The 21,078-nt window shown below is 37.6% G+C and overlaps 1 long non-coding RNA gene across 1 annotated transcript in view; it reads left to right on the top strand.

Annotated features, from left to right (window-relative positions):
• Positions 1-2,622: 2,622 nt before the first annotated feature.
• Positions 2,623-21,078, top strand: part of LOC136879100 (uncharacterized) — a 56,034-nt gene continuing 37,578 nt past the window's right edge. The window contains exons 1-2 of the long non-coding RNA XR_010860894.2: positions 2,623-2,667; positions 19,070-19,229. This is a non-coding gene — a long non-coding RNA (uncharacterized lncRNA). The remainder of the gene's footprint in view (positions 2,668-19,069; positions 19,230-21,078) is intronic.

Genomic DNA, 21,078 nt, shown 5'->3' with positions numbered 1-21,078 from the left:
AACTAGGAATTCAAGATTTCATCTCTATTCTAAAAATTGTTATTTCACATTTGAAAATAATATTCATCAGAATGTGTTAGCTATGGGATCGCCGGCATCAGGCATCCTAGCTGAAATCTATCTGGATCGTTTAGAACACACCAAACTTAATAATAACAACATATTTCGTAATACTACGTTTTGAACGAGGTATGTGGATCGAAATTGCAACTGATGCCATCACCACTGTATCCGGTCTTAATCACATTGACACACGTATCAAGTTTACACTAGAGAACGAGAAAGAACTCAATTATTTACATCTAACGATCATCAGACAACCTGGTTAACTGAGCTACACGATTTTTAGAAAACCAACGCAAACCGCTAATACAATCCATCAAAAATCCATACACCCACATGCTCGTAAATGTGCACATTACCATAGTATGGTACACCACGCTTTTAACATCCTGCTGTCTAAAAATAACTTAAAAACGAATTAAACACCATTCAAAGTATAGCTAAATTTAATGGCTACAACAGCTCCTTTATAGAGAAAATCATTAATAAACATAAACGCCAACCTTCAACCAGCTTAACAAAAGAAACAACTCACAACAATTTGTTACGTACTTTTATTTTTAATAATAAACAAGTCTACCAAATCAAAAATATTCAAAAAGCATGACGTCAAAATAGCCTTCAAAACTTGTAACAGAAAAACAGATATTTTACACAATACAAATTCTATTAATCATAAGCGATAAGTTCACAAATCAGGTGTTTATAGACTCAGTTGTAATAATTGTAACGAATGTTATATCAGTCAAACAGGTAGGAGCTTCCATGTAAGATACTTAGAGCATGTTAATGCGCTGAAATATCATATATTTTCGGCCACGGGTCAGCACATGGGTGATACTAACCACAAGTTCACTAATATAAACCAAGACATGAAAATTCTCAAAGGTATACAAAAGGGTCCCCTGCTCAATATTACGGAAAATTGTTTTACCCATCGGGAAGAGTTTTTCAATCCTAACTTCAATGTAAATGAAATTTCAGAGAAATAAAACCTTTTATTTGACCTTTTAATTCCTATCATTAGTAATCATATCTCCAATCAAAATAATTATTTCTTTTATAATCTCTTTAAATTCCCCTTTCAGCAGCAGTCTTTTTTCCACATCCTTCAGCCCCACCTTAGATAACCTTTCTCTCCTTCTCCCCCTCCCCTCCCCTCACCTTCGACCACCCATTACACCCCCTCCCTTATTTACCCCTTCCCCTCCTCTCCTTATCTACTCCTTTGTTTACATTGCCTGTTTCCTACAACAAGTCAGTGCTTGTTCCCTATCCAGTCCTTTGTTTACATGGCCTGCCTGCTCCCTCCAGCATGTCAGTGCTTGTTCTACGGCAGGCATTAGAGGTAAGTCTCATAAATAATATTTCTCACTCTTAATTTATTTTCTGTATGTTTACTCATTCCTAATTGTGGCTATCTTTTCCAGATTTACTTCTTTGCCTGAGGTCCTAAGTCAACTTAATGACATCATATTGTGACAAGAAGATCATATCCATAATTTTTGTTACGTGTGTTTTAAAGTTATAATTTTTCCAGCAACATTGTCTTTGTCTAGTTTACATATGTTTTAGTTGTCACATAATCTGATTAATTTTTATTTCACTGAAGATGGCCACTAGGTGGCTGAATCTAGTCCCAAGACTGATGTAATATCATTTACTTGATATGTTGCATTGTCAATTTATTTCTTTTTTGCTAGGGGCTTTACGTCGCACCGACACAGATAGGTCTTATGGCGACGATGGGATAGGAAAGGCCTAGGAGTTGGAAGGAAGCGGCCGTGGCCTTAATTAAGGTACAGCCCCAGCATTTGCCTGGTGTGAAAATGGGAAACCACGGAAAACCATTTTCAGGATTGCCGATAGTGGGATTCGAACCTACTATCTCCCGGATGCAAGCTCACAGCCGCGCGCCTCTACGCGCACGGCAATTTATTTCTTAAACACCAAGTTAAATGACGTGTCTGCTTATCATATGAGTACATTGCCATATTGTTGTAGTGTCATAAAATTTATTTTATACACGTTTCAAATGGACTAACATTTTGTCTGAAATACGGGTTTCGCTTTTTTGCCGTTGAGTGTATTTTTAAGAGAAATTATAGATCATGTGGCTAATAATCATAAAATTACAAGCATTTTCGCTTAATTGTACCCCAAATTTCCAATTCCTTGAGGAGCTTTTCATTTGTTCCTTTAATTGACGACGCGATCTTCTTGTTAACTAACACACCTATCCTAATTTGTCAGTCTTTAATGCTAAAATTTTCTTATGTTGTAGCTACTACACTCTTGGTCTGTGGTTCACTGACCTGAGCAGCCGGTTTGATTTCCTGCTGCCGGTGGTAAGGTACACCATCCCCACCCCACCTAACTGTGAGCTGGGGGACTATGCTCCGAGTTCTCGCCAAAATCCCTTGCTTGTCCTCCCGGAGCGTGGAGCTACAAACGGCACCAGTGACCGTGACCCTTGCACAGAGGGCACCGAGAGTGGCAGAGAGCACCCATTTATTCGCATGTTGCTCGTGGCCTTCTCATGTCTGCCTGGCACCATATGGCTCATGTTCAACATAGACTCGCTCGGCCGAATATTTTTCCTTTGTGAGTACAATCTACAACAATGCAAAAATAAGTTTAATTAACTGTAAGTTTCTTTTCCTATCTTACACACATACTTCCATAATCTCGGTCACTTTTGGACATTTTCTTCTCACCACCCGCACCGAGAATTATGTAGTTAAACTAGCAGGTACTGCACTAAGCAGGGCTTTAGGAATCTACATAGGATGCAGATTCAATACGTTATGGACAAATAAATATTAACACTACCGACAGGATACTCGCTTAAATCCTTCAGAGACTATGTACGAACAGTATAACCATTAACTAAAGCCATGGTTATAATACCACAAAATAGAGAATGGTAATTTTATTCTAATTTATGTAGGTAAGAACAACCCGATTTTAGAAATTATTTCACCATTAGAAATTTTGTCTTTCAGATTATTATAGACTATACGGACAGGGTTCCCGAAATTGTTGTATATAGGAAGACTAGTACCTGAATTTGTAGGGTATTCTAAATGTACTTATATCGATTAAAATTTTGCCAAGTGCTTTGATGCGTCAGAATTGGCTGTTAAATTTTGCCGATGGGGGCTGAACTTGGAGTTAAACAGCGTCCAGAGTGTCACAATTCATCTCAGCGACCCAGAAAATTATGGATTCGACATTGATATCGGTCGTTTTCGCTTATTTTTGTGTATCAACACCACCTACAGTAATTTTTCAGGTCGTTTTCAACTATTTTTACATTTTACCCCTCCCATCTCCCAGGGGTGCTAGGAGTGTCTTGCTACCACAGCATTTTTTTATTTTTTCTGATAGTAAGTCATAATTTTACATAGTTTGATTTAGAGCTATGCTGGAAGACACACACGTACATCCATAATCTCGGTCAATTTTGGACATTTTCTTCTCAAGACCTATGCTGATAGGGACTGAACATTGACCTTATCTGCATCCAGAGTGTCACTGTTCATCTCAGCGATCCCGAAAAACTATGGATTCGACACTATTTTCAGTTATGTTTATATCCCCCCACTCCTACCCCTATGGGTGTTAGTGATGGCTCATCCCCACAGTAAGACAGCAAGTCATAAGCGTACCAAGTTTGGCAGAAATCGCTCCAGTGGTATAGAAGGAGAAGAGATGTGAAAAGGTACTTCATAAAACATGGCAGCGTGTTCCCACCCTTCTACACAGGGCTGCCGAAAACGACGTGAACCGGGCATATGAGCGTTAAAGGATTGGTAATGCTGATCAATAGTTTGAGAGAAATGCTTCGACATCTCGCACTGTTGTCATTTTATCAGTTGCTCAAGTTAGCCAATCAGATCACTATGTGGGTGAAGAGAAATGGGCCTTGCGCGGCGCTGTTGCTAGATCTGTACGTGACTTAAGAACGGCTTCACAGCCATGCCGATAAATCAGCATCAAACAAAAACCCAGGGTTTGTTTCAGCCAGTGTTCTCGTAGCGTCCTTGTTTTGGCGCGATCCTGTCAGCTTGGAGATCTGTGTTCAAACCTCTCACGGGACGAAGTTTCATTCTTCGATGGTGTTCTCATGCCGGTCTTAAGTCACGTACAGATTTAGCAACACCGCCTCTCAATGTTCATTTGAATTCGCCCGCGAAGTGATCTAATTGGTTAACTCCAGCAGATGATTAAATAAAAACGGTGCGAAATATCGAATTATTTCTTTCAAATTATTTATCAGCATGACCAACTCTCTTACGTTCGTGTACGCGGTTCGCGTTGTTTCCGACCACTCAATATACAGCATTTCTTACCGAACTATCGTGATACAGAGTCATAGCTTTTCATGGTCAATCTTTATTATCTTCTCTTGGGTTGGATTTTTCTTATTTAATGGAAGAGGCATACATTTCATGCGAGTTAAGAAGTGATCCGAGTCAAGGTTTGCTCCTTTCCGTACTTCTACATTCATAATTTCTCTAATATTCCTCTGCGAGATTGTAATATAATCTAACTGAAATTCACCGAGGTCATCCCGAGGAGAGCGCCATGTCTTCTTATTATTATTCTTGGGAAGTCTTTTGAAATATGTAGACATAAGTTTAAGATCAACGGTTTCGCACAATTCTACAAGTCTTTACCATTAGCGTTTGTTCTATTGTGGGCAGCATAATAGCCCACTATCTTCCGAAATTGCCATTCCTTTCCGACTTGAGCACTGAAGTCACCCATCATAATTTTGACATTGTTATATGGAGTTTTATGCAATTCGTTCTCAAGTTGGTCCCAAAACAATTCTACCTTTTAAGGTGTTTTTTTTCGGTTGTCTTCATTTGTGCGAGCATGTGCAGTGAATAACGCGTATGGTTTGTTTGCACACTTCAGTGTTAGTGTGGATAATCTGTCAGTTGGGGAACTGAAATCTGTTACCTAATCAATCATTCCCTTGTTTACACAGAAAGCTGTTGCAAATTTCTTCCGATTCTCCACCCATGTTTTCGTTTGAACATTCTATAATTCCCTGAATCAAAAGTCTGTGACGCGTGTCTTTTGTAGTGCAAGTATCAAAATATTCTGCTTCTCCATTTCATCTAATGTCCCTTTAAGTTTCCCTGTCTGGAGTAATATTTGTATATTGATTGTTCCAAAATAATGACGCTATTTAGTTTGTAGGTTACTTTTGGGTAAATAACACTGTTTTGTGGGTGTGAATCTCATTGTGTGTGAGACTTGTGGATTCCTACGACCCCACCGTGGTACAGGTTCCCGAGAATCCAAAGGCCACTGTACGTCGCCTGTAGCGACGGTGGATTCCCGTTGCCGGATACCACCTGGGGTATTTTTTTCCAAAGGTGTTTCCATCATGCATACTCATTTGGTGGGAGAGATTTCTCAGGCCGTCTTTAGAACTACGACTGTGAGCTGCAAATCTGGTTCTTCGCCACTTCTGCCGTTGGAAGGTTTTCCTCATCCGCCATCGAGGCTGTTGACCACTTTTTCTTTTCCTCAGTTGATCCGCGGGTGCTTATTTGGTTAGGCCCTATTCGCACCTGTCCTTTATATCTATAGGAATTTCTCCCATCAGCCATTGGGACGCGCCGTGTCGGGGTTGAAAGTTTCCCCACCCCAATGTGTCATGAAGGGTACTTACTCATTTCAAAGCCAAACATTCCCGCAAGCTGACTGGGCACGGATTTTTATTATTATTATTATTATTATTATTATTATTATTATTATTATTATTATTTACTTTACATGTTACATTGGGCCATTCTAGTCAATTATACAAAGGAGTTCTTGATTTCCTATCAGTCCAATACTTTTTCATTCTGAGAGATACTGCCTTCCTTTGTTCTGTTGAAAATACCGTCCCATTAGACCTCTTATTTATCTTGGTCTGTAGCCTGGTCTGTGTATCTTAAAGTACCTTAATTTTTCCTGTTTTGTTTTTGAAATCGTCTATTGTTATTTGTAGTTCTTTAATATCCTCCTTAATTTACGTGATCCATCTAATGTTGGTCTTGCTACTAAATAATTTCTCAATTATTCTTCCGCTAATTCTGGTGTCAGGTGTTCTGATACGATGTCCAAAGAATTATATACGTTTTCTCCTAATCGTCTTTAATACTGGTTCAATTTTGTTATAAACTGTTTTATTTGATGCTATTCTCCATTGTCCATTAACTTGACAATGCTGATTTATGCATTTTCTAATTATTCTTCTTTCTATCTTAAGTGTTTTGTCTGTTTCAGCTGTATTAGTAGTTTTAAAAATGGTTTCACTAGCATAAGTTATTTCTAGCTGTGTGGCTGATTTTATATCTTAATTTTGCTGCTATCGATAAGCTTTATTTATTGTATGTAGCCTTGGTAATGTAATTTTCTTTGTTTAATTTACTCGTATTTATTCTGTTATGCCAACCTGGTTTCTCATTATTATTATTATTATTATTATTATTATTATTATTATTATTATTATTATTATTATTATTATTATTATTGTTATTATTATTATTATTAATATAAGTCATCCATAAAATGCGTTTGCAAAAATTCCATAAAATTTAGCCCCCTCAGCCATTGTAACACGTTGTAACATTTCTTAACACCCCTAAATGAACGTCCCCTCCCTTGTCTAGGAAAACGTAAAAAGAAACATTTATATTTTAACACATTTAAAACAAAACTGATCTTTGTTTATAATCAACATATTTAGAATCAACATTTTTATTAACAACATTAAGTATTTCTGCTTAAATAAATTAAACTTGTGAGTTCAAAAATGAGACCCAGCTCCATTACAACAAAGTTTTGAGGGGAGAGAAGAAACGCAGATACTTATAAATCACTAATATTCCCTACATACAATTTATGCATATAATAAAATAGTACCCTGTAAATGCATCTCTAAAGGTAAGATGTTCTATTTATCTATATTTTTGAAATGCATGGCTTAATACAATAAAATATATAGAAATAATATTATTTATTAGTGTCTATTTTCAGCAATCTTGTACAATTTTTCATTCCAAATCATCATTTCTTGGAATATTTGTGTCTTTTTTCATGTTATTGATAAAGGATACTGTATCAGGAGCTACGAACACATATAACTTCTTTAGGCCTCTTAGCTTCTCTGGCTTCACTGGAATTCCCCCATCATAACATTTAACTAGAGAAGTTAGTTTTTTTGCTATTTGCTTTACGTCGCACCGACGACGATGGGATAGGAAAGGCCTAGGAATTGGAAGGAAGCGGTCGCGGCCTTAAGTAAGGTACAGCCCCGGCATTTGACTGGTGTGAAAATGGGAAACCACGGAAAACCATCTTCAGGGCTGCCGACAGTGGGGCTCGAACCCACAATCTCCTGATTACTGGATACTGGCCGCATTTAAGCGACTGCAGCTATCGAGCTCGGTAGAAATTAGTTCGGGAAGAACATTATACATTAGCAAAGAAAACATACCTTCAGTAACTGATACTTCATACTTACGAAAATTTTGAATTATGAACGTTTTATATTCACTCACTTTGAACTTCGGAGTTTTCTAGTTTATAGAGCTTATAAAGAATCTCTGAAGATGATTTTTAAAGTATAAAATAATGTTTGAAATCACCCTAACAACAATACATTTTCTTTATACATGTTACATCCATCCTCCATACATTTCCATCTTTCACAATTCTCATTTCATTTGTTCAATGATTTCAAATTTGTAATCGCACGGGAAAAATCTTTGGCGTGTCACTGGTATCTTGTAAACAACATTAGTGAACCTACCTGTAAATGCTAAAGTAATCAGGAGTCTTATTAGTGTGTTGTTCTGGTTTTCCCTCCTGCAGAATTTGAGAAAACCTTTACCGATTTTACATCCTCGTAAGAGGTGTTTTAGAAGTAGTGAAACAAGCATGACAAAATGTCATTTACAGCCCTCCGTGTTTCAGTTTCATGCCACATATACATAACAGCCTTCTTTGTTTTAGAGCTATATGTACAAAACGTATACAACAACTACTGTCGTTAGTAAACACTTCACCAGCCTCTAAATGGGGAGAGGAATATTTTGTTCGAAGTCAAAACACAATGTCTCTACATCCACATTATTCTGATTTGGAGCTCTGTAGTTATTTCAAAACTGTCCCAAACGTTCTTGAAATATACACAACATCAAATGCGATAATATTGTGCTTTCCACTTGGAGTTGGGATATTATCTACACGTAAAAACATGCGTCCCAAGTTACGCTTTCGATATATGCATTAAAGTAAATCTTGCAAAAATGTGGAGTCGGGACGATCCCTAATTCATAATTTCAATTGTATTACTCTAATACAACCAAACTCTTAATCATTCCATGGCGTCGTGTAATGCTGTTCAATTGAAAAAAAAAAGAGTGGAATGCTCGATCGAAGAATCGGAAATCGGAACTAAAACGTTCGAAGTGTCCACCATGTTTTCTTCCAAACACTCAGCATATTCTTGGTTTCTTCATTCAAAATAAAAGATAAAAACTCACGTTGTCTTTTAGCAGCAACTGAAACTGGTCTGATTTTTGGAACCGAAGTTACGAGGGTACAAATCTACTGATACTTTCAAATACATTTTGGAAGCGTAGTATATTTAGCATTTCTCTCACGTTTTCTTGTCAATGTCCTTTTCTGTTAAATGGCAGGAATAATCATATGGAAATTCTTGAACATCTTTCAATTCACCCTTGAAGCTTGGCATTAATGTTTGAAGAATAATGGCGCAGAATGTCCTGTATTATCAGGAATGCGCAATCCATTGTCTGTTTGGCCTGTCTGCACAAGCAGTGTTAAAAAACGATTCGGTAAAACGAAACGGAGTACAAGACATATAATCTTCACATTTGACTATTCGAAGCAAGTCGTGTCTGATGCAAACGTTATTTTTCTGCGACAACATGTCCTTTTATTGTAGTTCGGTAACATTGGATTATTTTGAATCAATGCAATCTCATACAACTGGAAAACCATCAAAGTCAATTTGAGACCAAATTTCTGCAAGGGTTTGTCCAATATAAGTGAAATTTCAAACTTCTAAATCCTTGTCCATAATCTGAGTCCTATTTTTCGAATGCGTCCCACAATAATTATCGTACGGCTATATAACGGCACTTAATTCTTTGCTCAATGGTACCATTCATTTTTCTACTCTATTGAAAGTTCTTCTGCCTGGTGCATTACAAGCTACAAACAAAGCGTCGAGTTAAAAATAACAAGGTGATGTACCAATGTCTCTAATGTAGCGCGGATTTTCGTCATGACGACCACTGTGAAAATGCACACAGGTTTAATGGCACCTTCAGAATCTTTAGCCGTTTCGTGAAATAGTGGTATCTGAAGAAGCTTTTTAAAATCCTCATAATGAATAAAAGTAGTCGATGAGGCGTGGTTAACAGATCTGATCGCGATGTGTGTGGGACATGAATAACTAATTGCATCTTTGCGATTTATTTGATTGCTCTGGATTTTGATTCCAGCATTTGCGGGTATACGGACGGTATCACTTTGAACGAAGGAGAAACAGCCCAGTCATAGTCTGGTAAGGTGACTCGACACTCCATATGCATTGTTTTTAAGATGCCGTAAGACCAATGGGAATCAGAGTTTTATCGTTCTGACTTAAGAAAAAACACTTCTTAAGGTCCCAGGACAGGTGATATTACTTCCAAATTTTATATTGCCGCTGTAGTAAATTTAGAATCGACATGCTCTTTGTGTGACGAGTTTTAAGCCTTCATCAAATTGACTGGAACAGTATGAAGGTACTTCTTTCCTTCGACTAAATCAATACGACGTGGTATCATTCTCAAGTAAATTCCGCTTCTAATGGTTTCTTTTATACATTATCAATCCTCAGAATATCATTGAATCATCGGGAGTTTTAACTGCGCGAACGAGTTCCGTTCGATGCCTAACATCTACTGTACTAACATAGGTGGCGATATTAACAATTGTTTCTAAGAGACCGGACTGGTTTTCTTCGAGTGTTGGACTCCCTCGTTTATTATCAGGTTTGAGAATCTTTTAAGCACTGGATTGTCTTGCGTTAATTGTTGGATTTTTCTTTTCATCATGAAAATCTCTACTCTTATTTGAACGTTCCAAGCCTTTCTTGCGTAACACGAGTTTCTTACGAGCTTCGTCAAGTTCTTTGGTCTTCTGTTTGTATTCATCGAACTCTTTACTCGTTAAAAGATTTGCATTTCGTTCAAAGCATTTATATTGCACTCCAACAATAAAATTGTTTTCAATATCGCATACTGAGCAGGAGTTCTACGTACTGTTATTTTTTCACTGCCGCTTCCTTCGTCCAACACTTTTGAACTTCATATAATAAAAATCTTCCGGGCTATTATGCCGTGGTCCACTCCTATCACTTCTTCCAGACGTTTCGACTACTGCTGCGGTAGTCATCTTCTGTGGCGTCGTGTAGATACGCTCTCCTGTATCCCGCACGCAGCAGTAGTCGAAACGTCTGGAAGAAGTGAGAGGAGTGGACCACGGCATAATAGCCCGGAAGATTTTTATTATATTGACACTGGCCGTGAAAGCCTTCATACTTTAATGACTTTTGAACTTCGTTTCTTTCTAATGTGCATTAGTCTCAGTAACGCTGACTGCAAATGTTGAACTAGAGTGTTTTGCTTTTACTAGACTTGGTCTGTCAAATAAAACAACGTTTGTCCTGTGTGCAATAAATTAATTGTCAAATTATTTGTATCAATAAAAGTTGATCTTAAAAATAAAAATTGATTATAAAGTTATCAGTTCATAATCACAAATTTATTCTACTTTGCAGAACGTAAAATTGACTGTTAATATATGAAAATTAATTCAATTATTACATCGCTGAATAAAAATATATTGAATATTAAGCATGCTCAATTACCTTGATCCAGAATAACTTAGACGGTTTCTTCATGCATAAAGTATGCAATTCTTTACCTTTGAATTGACACGTTCTTCGAAATCGCTTTCAAGGTTTGCAGAAATCCAAAACGCAACAAATTAATTTTGGACATTTGCTGGCTTTTGTCGGGATTTGTAGATGCATACACTTTAAGAAAATTCTTAGTAAAGTTTATTTAAATCCATGATAATTTTCAAGCCTAACTCCTAAAACAATACAAAATTATAGAAATAATTAAAAACATCTCAACAGTTTTTTTCATTTTTACTTTGATAATACTATATAGCCCGCCTTAAAAATAAAAATTGATTATAAAGTTATCAGTTCATAATCACAAATTTATTCTACTTTGCAGAACGTAAAATTGACTGTTTATGAAAATTAATTCAATTATTACATCGCTGAATAAAAATACATTGAATATTAAGCATGCTCAATTACCTTGATCCAGAATAACTTAGACGGTTTCTTCATGCATAAAGTATGCAATTCTTTACCTTTGAATTGACACGTTCTTCGAAATCGCTTTCAAGGTTTGCAGAAATCTAAAACGCAACAAATTAATTTTGGACATTTGCTGGCTTTTGTCGGGATTTGTAGATGCATACACTTTAAGAAAATTCTTAGTAAAGTTTATTTAAATCCATGATAATTTTCAAGCCTAACTCCTAAAACAATACAAAATTATAGAAATAATTAAAAACATTTCAACAGTTTTTCTCATTTTTACTTTGATAATACTATATAGCCCGCCTGCGGGTTATGATCGTTAAGGCGTTGAAGTCTAAACGGTCTGATACCGTGGTTAGCCGTTTCGAATACCGTTGGTCGAAAATGTTCACCATCAGAATGTTGGCCGGCAGGGTATGAGAGGTGGTGGTTTACAATTTATAATCAGTACATTGCGAGCCAAAAGACTGGATTAAATTCCAAACCTCTCCGCAGTGCTCATATGGCGTGAGGTCATATGATATGATAGTGATTCGTCCGTCGGATGGAGAAGTTAAGCCTTAAGCAGACCCCTTGGTGCTATTCGACAGGAGTAGGCTATGTACCGGCACCGGGTTTCACCCTCTACCTTCTTATTAACCTATACAGAATCCTGCGCGTATATAAAAAATAATATCCGCATCCGTTCCGCATTCGCTTCGCATCCGCAAACGTTTATCCGCATCCGCGAATTGTTATCCGTGGATATTGTTAATATTTAACTACAGTATATTACACCCAAGGTATTGAAACGGATAGATCTGTTAACATAATACAATAGGTCTGACACTTGGCTGCAGAACCCCTACAGTCACAAATTTATGAGAGATTTTCTCTTGCGACAACTACCGACGTATTGACCTTTGCCCCTTCCTTGCACTAATTACGGGCAGGAGACGGTTAGGTTTAGGTCAGATTTACGGCTTTATGGTTTCAAGGCTCTTCATGTATCACCATTCTCGCATACCACTGTCAAGGGTCGCCTAATAACAAGCAAAAATAAGAGTATACATGAGTGAAAATCAATAAACGTCATTATTTAGAAATTATCAGCAAAATAATCCGCACTACCATACAGTTTGTATCCGCCAAGACATTAACTTCGCGGATATCCCCGGATATCCGCATCCGTGCAGGGCTCTAATAATATATCTCGTCATTCATTTCACCTCATTAACTCCTCTGATGAGGTTGATGTCAGGAAGGGCATGCGGTCATAAAAACCCGCCCCGACAGATTCATCTCACCTCATCCGACTCCGTAGAGAAACGGGACAAGGGTTAAACAAACAAACACTTTGATAATAGTTATATGAATTAGCATAATAAAATATATTATACAGATATACTTCATTTCTGACAGGATATCGCCGTTTATGTAAGTAATGTGTAATAACAACGATTAAATCTCTCTCTAAATAAGAGTTTGTCCGTACATTGCTCAGAATTTAAAAAGTATGGCATTTCTGTATCAGTCTGTATCAGTAACAAGGAAATGCACTTTTTACTTTTCCGTAATTTCTGTCTGTCTGTCTGTCTGTGTGTCTGTCTGTCTGTCTGTCTGTCTGTCTGTCTGTCTGTCTGTCTGTCTGTCTGTCTGTCTGTCTGTAGTCTATGTATACGTATCACGAGAAAACGGCTGAAGATAATCGAATGAAAAACGGTATACAAAGTCGGGTAATAAGTAGGTACAATGTAGGCCATACACAATTTTATTCACGCTGACTGAAATGGTAGTTTAGGGGAAGGCCTAAAATTAAATTCTCAAATATTTGTTATTAGTGGTCATATCTTAATGAAAATCGTATACAAAGTCGGGAAATAAGTTGCAATAATCTAGGCCATAAATAATTTTACTCACGCTGAGTGAAATGGTAGTTTAGGGGAAGGCTTAAAATTTAATTCTCAAATATTTGTTATTAATGGTCGTATCTTAATGAAAATCGGTAGGGGAAGTCCAGGAATAAGTCGCTACAATCTAGGCCATAAATAATTGTATTCACGCTGAGAAAAATGGTATAGGGGAAGGCCTACAATGGAATTCTCAAATATTTATGTTATTAGTGGTCCTATCTTAATGAAAATCGGTATGCGAAAATCGGAGAATAAGTCGCTATAATCTAGGCCATAAATGATTTTATTCACGCTGAATGAAATGGTAGTTTAGGGGTGGGCCTAAAATTTAATTCCTAAATAATTATGTTATTTGTGGTCGTATCGATAAATATTACATAACTAAAGTTATATGGTATTATATTTCCGATCATTTATGTCTTATACATTGTTACCTTACCGGCTATGATCAGAGATATTCATGAATTTGGGTTTTTGTTACTAAGTCCTTATCAGTGCCAAGTCACGAGAAAATGGGTAGACAGGATGTAATGAAAATCGGTATGTAAAGTCGGAGAATAAGGAACTACTACAGTATATGCTATAAATAATTGTATACGACGCCTAAGACAAGATAATCGAAATGAAACTAAATGTGAAGGCCTAAATTATAGAAAGCTCAAAACATTGATCAGCAATAACATTACATTGACCAGTGTTTGTTGTGATGTGCTTTGTCTTCTGTTGCCACTCATCTCCGATAGATAGGATTACTGCTGCGTACCGAGTTTTTTTAAAATTTGCCTTACGTCGCACCGACACAGTTAGGTCTTATGGCGACGCTGGGTTAGGAAAAGCGCTATGGGTGTGAAGGAAGCGACCTTGGCTTTAATTAAGGTATAGCGCCAGCCTTTGCCTGGTGTGTAAATGGGAATCCACGGAATAACATCTTCAAGGCTGCCGAACGTGGGGTTCGAATCCACTACCTCCCGGATGCAAGATCACAGCTGCGCGCCCCTAACCACACGGCCAACTCGCTCAGTCGTACGAGTGAAACAGTCTCTCTAAATATTGGCTGGAGAGTTAGGTAACTTTCTTCTTTAGCATGCCATTCCTCTGTTTAATACATTTTCCGATCTACTACTCTTACGTAACACACTGGTTCATCATAGTATTCGAGCTATTCAATCCCTACTCTGGGTCACTGATTGGAATGAGATGTGTACATATTTAACGGAATAATGGCAAAGAAGTGTTCACGGCTGTCTGCGGCCTGGTCATTCCAGCAACTTTGGACTGTTAGACTGGCACCGTAGTACTTTTCGTTAAAAGTGAGAAAATGTGTAGTTTTTAATTTGATCGAGTATTTTATATGGAGACGTTGCTTTTAATCGCTACATTCCTACTGACGTTTTTGTAATGTTAATGGCCTATACTGACTTCAGTTAGGAAAGCCGCAAACTCGGTCCTTCTGAGAATCCCGTAGCGAAGCTCGGGTACATGAGCTAGTATAAATACAGTATAAAAGGTAAACTAACCATGAAATAAGTAATAACATAATACACATATGCACATACAGAGTATACCTTTAGAAACAGTGATTTAACTGAACTCAAGGTGCCTAACATAGTGCTACCACTACCTTAACTGTGTGCCTTCTTCAATAATTTTACATAACAATTGTAACTAACAGCAAAGAATAAATCAAGATCAGGAAATTTATGAACTCTGATATTATATCGTCGTTGCCGGGACAAAACCTCCTATGTGATAATATTTTTGGAGATATACTGACCCGCAGCACATACATTATGAAGAGCGAGAATGCCTTGACCATATTCACACAATATTGCACCTTAGATGACAGAACCTTACCGGCCAATGTTCTAAGTTAAAATATTTCATATAGAAGGTTTTGTCCCCGCAGCGACGGTATGTAGTGCATGTTCTAAACAGTGGTGAGCTTCTATAAAATAATGTTTTAGAAATGGGAAGGAACAAGAGATGTCTGTGTCTGAAAATTCCTTTACGGGTATTGAAACGAGACTTGTAGAAAGTAATTGTTATCTACCACATTATTCATAACTCTATGGAGGTATGTTTGATCATTTATCACACGTCTATTTAACACTGAAGTGAAGTTGAATTCTTTTAGGAGATCTTTGTGGTGAATTATGCCTCTGGGGACAAACCTGTTATATTTTTTAAAGTACAGATAACGTAAGAAACGATTCTGTACTTTCTCCACTTGATTTTGTTAAGATTTACAAAGGTTAAACCAAATTACCGATGCGTACAAAAGTTTGGACCTCACCAGTGTATTGAACAAAAGTTTGAGGGCTTGGATATTATTCAGGACTCTGGTGTGTCGGATTAAGAATCCCAATTTATTGCAGGCACCATTAATTAAGTCATAAATGTGTGAGTTAAACAAGTTGTTTGTGATGCGTACTCCTCGATCATTAATAGAATTAACCTGCGTCACTATTTCATTGTTGATAGAGTACACGTGTTCTGTAGAGGATTTTCCGTATGTAATTTTTAAGAAGCGACATTTCGTTTTTTTGAAATATAAATAAATTTCTATACTCCATTCGTATGATTGATTTACGTCGCTTTGTAGTTTATTTAAGTCTCCATGACATTTTATTTCCTTACAAAGTTTTAAAATGCTTGCATATAAAACATAATTTGAAAACTTAACCTTAGCTGGGAGGCCGTTGATATAAAGGTTAAACATCAACGGTCCCAGGTTTGAACCCTGTGGAACACCAGAATTACAGAAAAATGTCTGAATTAAAATTGCAATATGCTAAATACTATTTTCTGTCGCTAAGGTAAGATGAAATCAGTGTTAGTATTCGGGAAGTAATTCCAAATTGTGTAATTTCTCGAAGTACTGTTTCAGGATTTTACAGTTGCTTGTGTGTTTGTCTTAAATGTTCCAAATTGAATAACATGTCATGATCAATTTTATCAAAGGCTCTCGAAAGAATCCAGGTAAATTGCGTCAACATTTCCTTGCCTATATAGCATATTAAAGAAATACAGCGTAAAATTATTGAAATTGCTTATTGTTGATCTATCAGGCATACTGATATTCACTTTTAGCACTTTTTACACGAGCAAAATTACGAAAATATAAAATCTGTTCCAGAATTTTTAACGGAGCTCATAAAACATATACAGGTCGGTAATTCTCAATCAACTTATTAACTCCAGATTTAAATATTGGACAAACTCTCTACATTTTCCAGGCTTTGGGAAAGGTCTGCTTTTTAAGAATCAAATGGTACACTCTCAGAAGAATCTTGACTTTGGTAGTTAATGATGATGTTTTTCGTTGCGCAGAGTGCTTCTGAAAAAACGACTGTGAGGTAGAGACGAAGTTTGACTTTGATGGAAGGGGATTTTTGTTGTGCATATTCCAGGCGTTTGTGTAGGCCTGACGCAAAAAATTGTGCACGTGTTTTGTTAGCTATTCTTTCTTTGCCAGTGTTTACAATAATTTCGCCTAGAGACTTGAAATGCTTAATTTGTGTGATGTTGCCACACTTGGTTGCAAGTGATACCAAGTTTGGGCTCGTAGAGTCTACGTACTGTGTTTCTTTTCCGTAAGAGATTTGGAGTCCGGTCTTGATGGCGGTCTCATGAAGCTTTTCGATGGCATGGCTGGTTTACTCGGGAGTCCGGGAGATTATTGTTAGGTTGTAAGCAAAAGCAAGGCACTTCATGTAGATTCGTTCGTCTTTTGTTCCCATATTTTCCAGGTATTTTTTTCTCCGATGCTTTGATGATCTTATCGCGTACCAGATTGAATAGGAGTGGTGAAAGTCCATCGCCCTTTCTTACTCCAGTTCTAATTTGGAAAGGTTCACAGATTTCACCCATGAATTTTACTTTACAGAATATGTATGTGAAGGTTTGTTCGGTTAACATAGTTGTTTTGTTATCCATACCGTATTCACGAAGTATATTAAACGGGGTGGGGCGGTCAATCGAGTTGTAGGCTTATTTGAAGTCTACGAAAGTGAAAATTGTGCGGTTCGGCTGGCGGCGGTGCAGTATCATCTTGAGCTTCCATATCACGATCGGCCCGGGCGGAAGCCTGCCTGGTATTCACCGATCAAATGTTCATTCTGTTGTTCCAGTCTGGCAAACGAGGCACGTGAGAATACTTTGTAAGCAATTGGTAGAAGTAAAATACCTCGGTAATTGTTTGGATCCATCTTGTCCGGCTTTTTTGTGAAGTGGGTGGATCAGTGCATGTTAACAATCTGCTTGTATGACGCCTATCCCATATATTTGCAATGATGTATTTTAGTCTGTCAATCAAGAGATAACCTCCGATCTTGAGTATTTCTCCGATTCTATCATCTTTTCTGAGGTGTAAAATTATGTTACGTATTGCCTCATGTGTATGTGGAACAGAGTTGCGGTTTAGTGCGGTTAAATGGAATTGGAATCTATGTGCAGGTGGTTCACAGTGTGTAATTTCTCGAAGTACTGTTTCAGGATTTTACAGTTGGCCTGTGCGTTTGTCTTAAGTGTTCCATCAGGGCGATGGAAACAAACACTGGACATCTTGTAGTTAATCAGCTCTTCCCTATTAATATTATTATTAATTTTTTTGATTTATTTACACTCTATGATCTTCATTAGACAACTTCAGTCGATTTTATAAAATTTGCTTTTCAGTTTGCTCTCAGCCATTTCTTCATTCACTCGGATCTTAATTTGCTTTCTTCGTCTGAAATCAACATTATTTATTATTACAATTGAGGCGCGCGATTCCAAAATTCGCCTTATCGATTTTTATGAAAATTTAGTTCTTAGCTTATCTCTATAACTCATATGATTTAGCATCTTTTTCAACAAGAAAACTGTTCCTAAACCCACTTTGTACCCATGAAAATATAAAACAAATTCAGATGACGTTCCCAAAACCCGCCCTATTCTAAGATGTTGTTTCCAAAGTCCGCCTTATCCATACGTGGGGCACCGTAACTGGAACGCATTTCAAATAATACTCTATGAAGTAAGCATTAGTACGATGTTTATGAAGTTCCAGGTTGACGGTGTGTTCTTTTAAACTGTTGGCAATAGTATTCCCGAATATTTCGCGCCAGTTTATCACACTATGATTGATGTTGGGTTTAATCATTGGCATTCACATCCTTCTATATATAATATGATTAAAATAGTTTTATGATTTCAAAGAGCGTAAATAATAAAAGAATGTCGAATATAATATCAATTAATGAAGAAAAATATCATTATAAAGTTTCAGCTACGTTTGTAAACCCCGCCCTTACCACGATAACAGTTCCAAACCCCTCTTTATTCAATGTTGAGTTCTAAAACACGCCTTATCCAATCTTAATTTGTAAATATCTTCCTTATATGTCAGGAATTGTATGCAGATTTTCAATTATATCAATACATGTAAGTACGTTAATATAATAAACAGGAATAAATACTTTTATTCTACTGAAGATGACCAAGAAACGTATTTTTCGTCTCCTGAAAAATTTTCGAAAATGGATAAAGCGGATTTTGGAACTGTGCGCCTACATGACCAACTCGCCCGGTCATTGGAAAATAAGGTAGCACTTAAATTACATAAAAAGATTCTGCAAATTGTATAATTCTCCTGAAACATATTCTGGCATGAAATAAGGAATACCATTGTTGATATGTGTTTCAGCAATAAGTCACGTGGCTGCAGGTTGCCTGGTATTCTGCAGTTACTTCGTCTATTACACCCCTCAGGACCTGCTGCTCGCAAGTTTGTTCGAGGCGATGTGTTCACTGTCAATAGCCAGCTGCCATTGTCTGGCCCTCGAGCTATCAAGCACGAGATGGCGGTAAGTTCGATTTGAAAATCATTTTACGGTATTAAATAGCATTTTTACCCTCCAAGTTTGTCCCTACCTTGGATAATTTACTTTGTGTATCTAATAAGCGCTTTGTAATTGGCATTTTCTGTCCGAATTACAACTGGGAAATATTTTCAGTCTTATCATCCAGTAAGATTCGATTTGAGAACAGCAGTGAGAGGGAGTAACTCAATTCTACAAATCTCAAACACATTATGATCGTGCGAGTCTTTCACTTGTTGAGAATTTGCAATAGGAATCACACGACTAATTTTCGTATTCGTTGTCCCTTAGTCAACCCGCTCCTCCTGGGGACCTGGAACGTTTCTGGGATAAAAGTGCTATAATGCTATAAAAGTGAATATTTTGCAATAAATAGGGCTCTATTATTCACAATAAATTGAAAGAAAAGGTTTGTTCTCTTAATTTGGCTCATTCCACAAAGACAATTAATTAAAAATTACTTGCATAATCACTAACTTTTCTGAACTGGTTTACACACACACACGCACACACATACACAAACAAGACAAAGACAAGGGGACCTCCATACAGGCCATGAAGGCCCTTGGAGGAGTGGAAGGTAAAGGCTTCCACTATTGTTAACCGCGGCACGTGATGGGGTAGAGTGGTTAGCTCTACGTCCGGCCACCTTTCCCCCAGGAATTAACCTGGTACTCATTTTTGGTGTAGGCTCAGTCAACCTCAGGGCCATATGCACCTCCGGAAGTGGAAATCTCGTTTCTTAAATTTTACGACTTCCTGACGGGGTTTCGAACCCACGTCCTTCCGAGCGAACCGAGCACGCCTTTACCGCCTCGGCCAAGCAACCCCTCCACACACACACACACACACACACACACACACACACACACACACACACACACACACACACACACACACACACACACACACACACAAAGGTAAATTAAAATGCATACCTTTTAGCTAACACATTTGGTAATTATTTAAATAATTTAATAATTAGGAAAGCCTCTTCAATAGCGCAAAAAACTTACCTGGCTGAAAGCTATACAATTTGGCAGCTCCATTTTGTTTGTTTCTCTCTACCATTTTGTGGGAAATAGCTGTGTGATAGTCAAAACTCACTAAGGTAAATATATTTCCCTACAATTGAAACACAAGCGTTCACTCGCTCCTTGTTTCTTGCGGGATTCGAACTTTTAAGTTCTTTTGAAAAGAACGCAAGGCCTCAGGATGTAAAGGCCAAGAAAGTAAGGTTTTCGAGTTCTGAAGAATGCTTTGCTCGTAGTCCCTTTATTTACTAGATATTCTCGCTCTTGCTCTTCCACCTTATTCTAAGTATAGGGGATAGTGTTTTGGTTTACTTTGTAAAATCAAAAATTACCCCTCACTACTTTTGCCAGTTCTGAGACAGATGACTAAGATATTAGGACAACTGGGGAAAGGGAACGAACTCAGCCCACAAATTTCTCGTATTTGTCAATTCCTGAACTTACTCTGCTCTCGACTATCGGTTCGGCTCCTTGGTTGAACTGGGAATTTTAACCACGTCTGGTTAATACCTTTTGTCGAGGGTTGGGTGTTCGTGTTCGTCTTAATACACATCACACTATCAACAAGCACAGAAACACGCAGTAGTGAATACATCCCACCACGTAGGGTTGAAAGGTCCTTACCGAGCTCGATAGCTGGAGTCGCTTAAGTGCGGCCAGTATCCAGTAATCGGGAGATAGTGGGTTCGAGCCCCATTGTCGACAGGTCCGAAGATGGTTTTCCGTGGTTTTCAATTTTAACACCAGGAAAATGCCGGGGCTGTACCTTAATTAAGGCCACGGCCGCTTCCTTCCGCTTC

Source organism: Anabrus simplex, chromosome 1 (assembly GCF_040414725.1).
Source record: "Anabrus simplex isolate iqAnaSimp1 chromosome 1, ASM4041472v1, whole genome shotgun sequence".
NCBI classification, from domain to species: domain Eukaryota; kingdom Metazoa; phylum Arthropoda; class Insecta; order Orthoptera; family Tettigoniidae; genus Anabrus; species Anabrus simplex.
The sequence above is the reverse complement of the archived record's forward strand: the minus strand, read 5'-3'. Positions and strand labels throughout refer to the sequence as shown.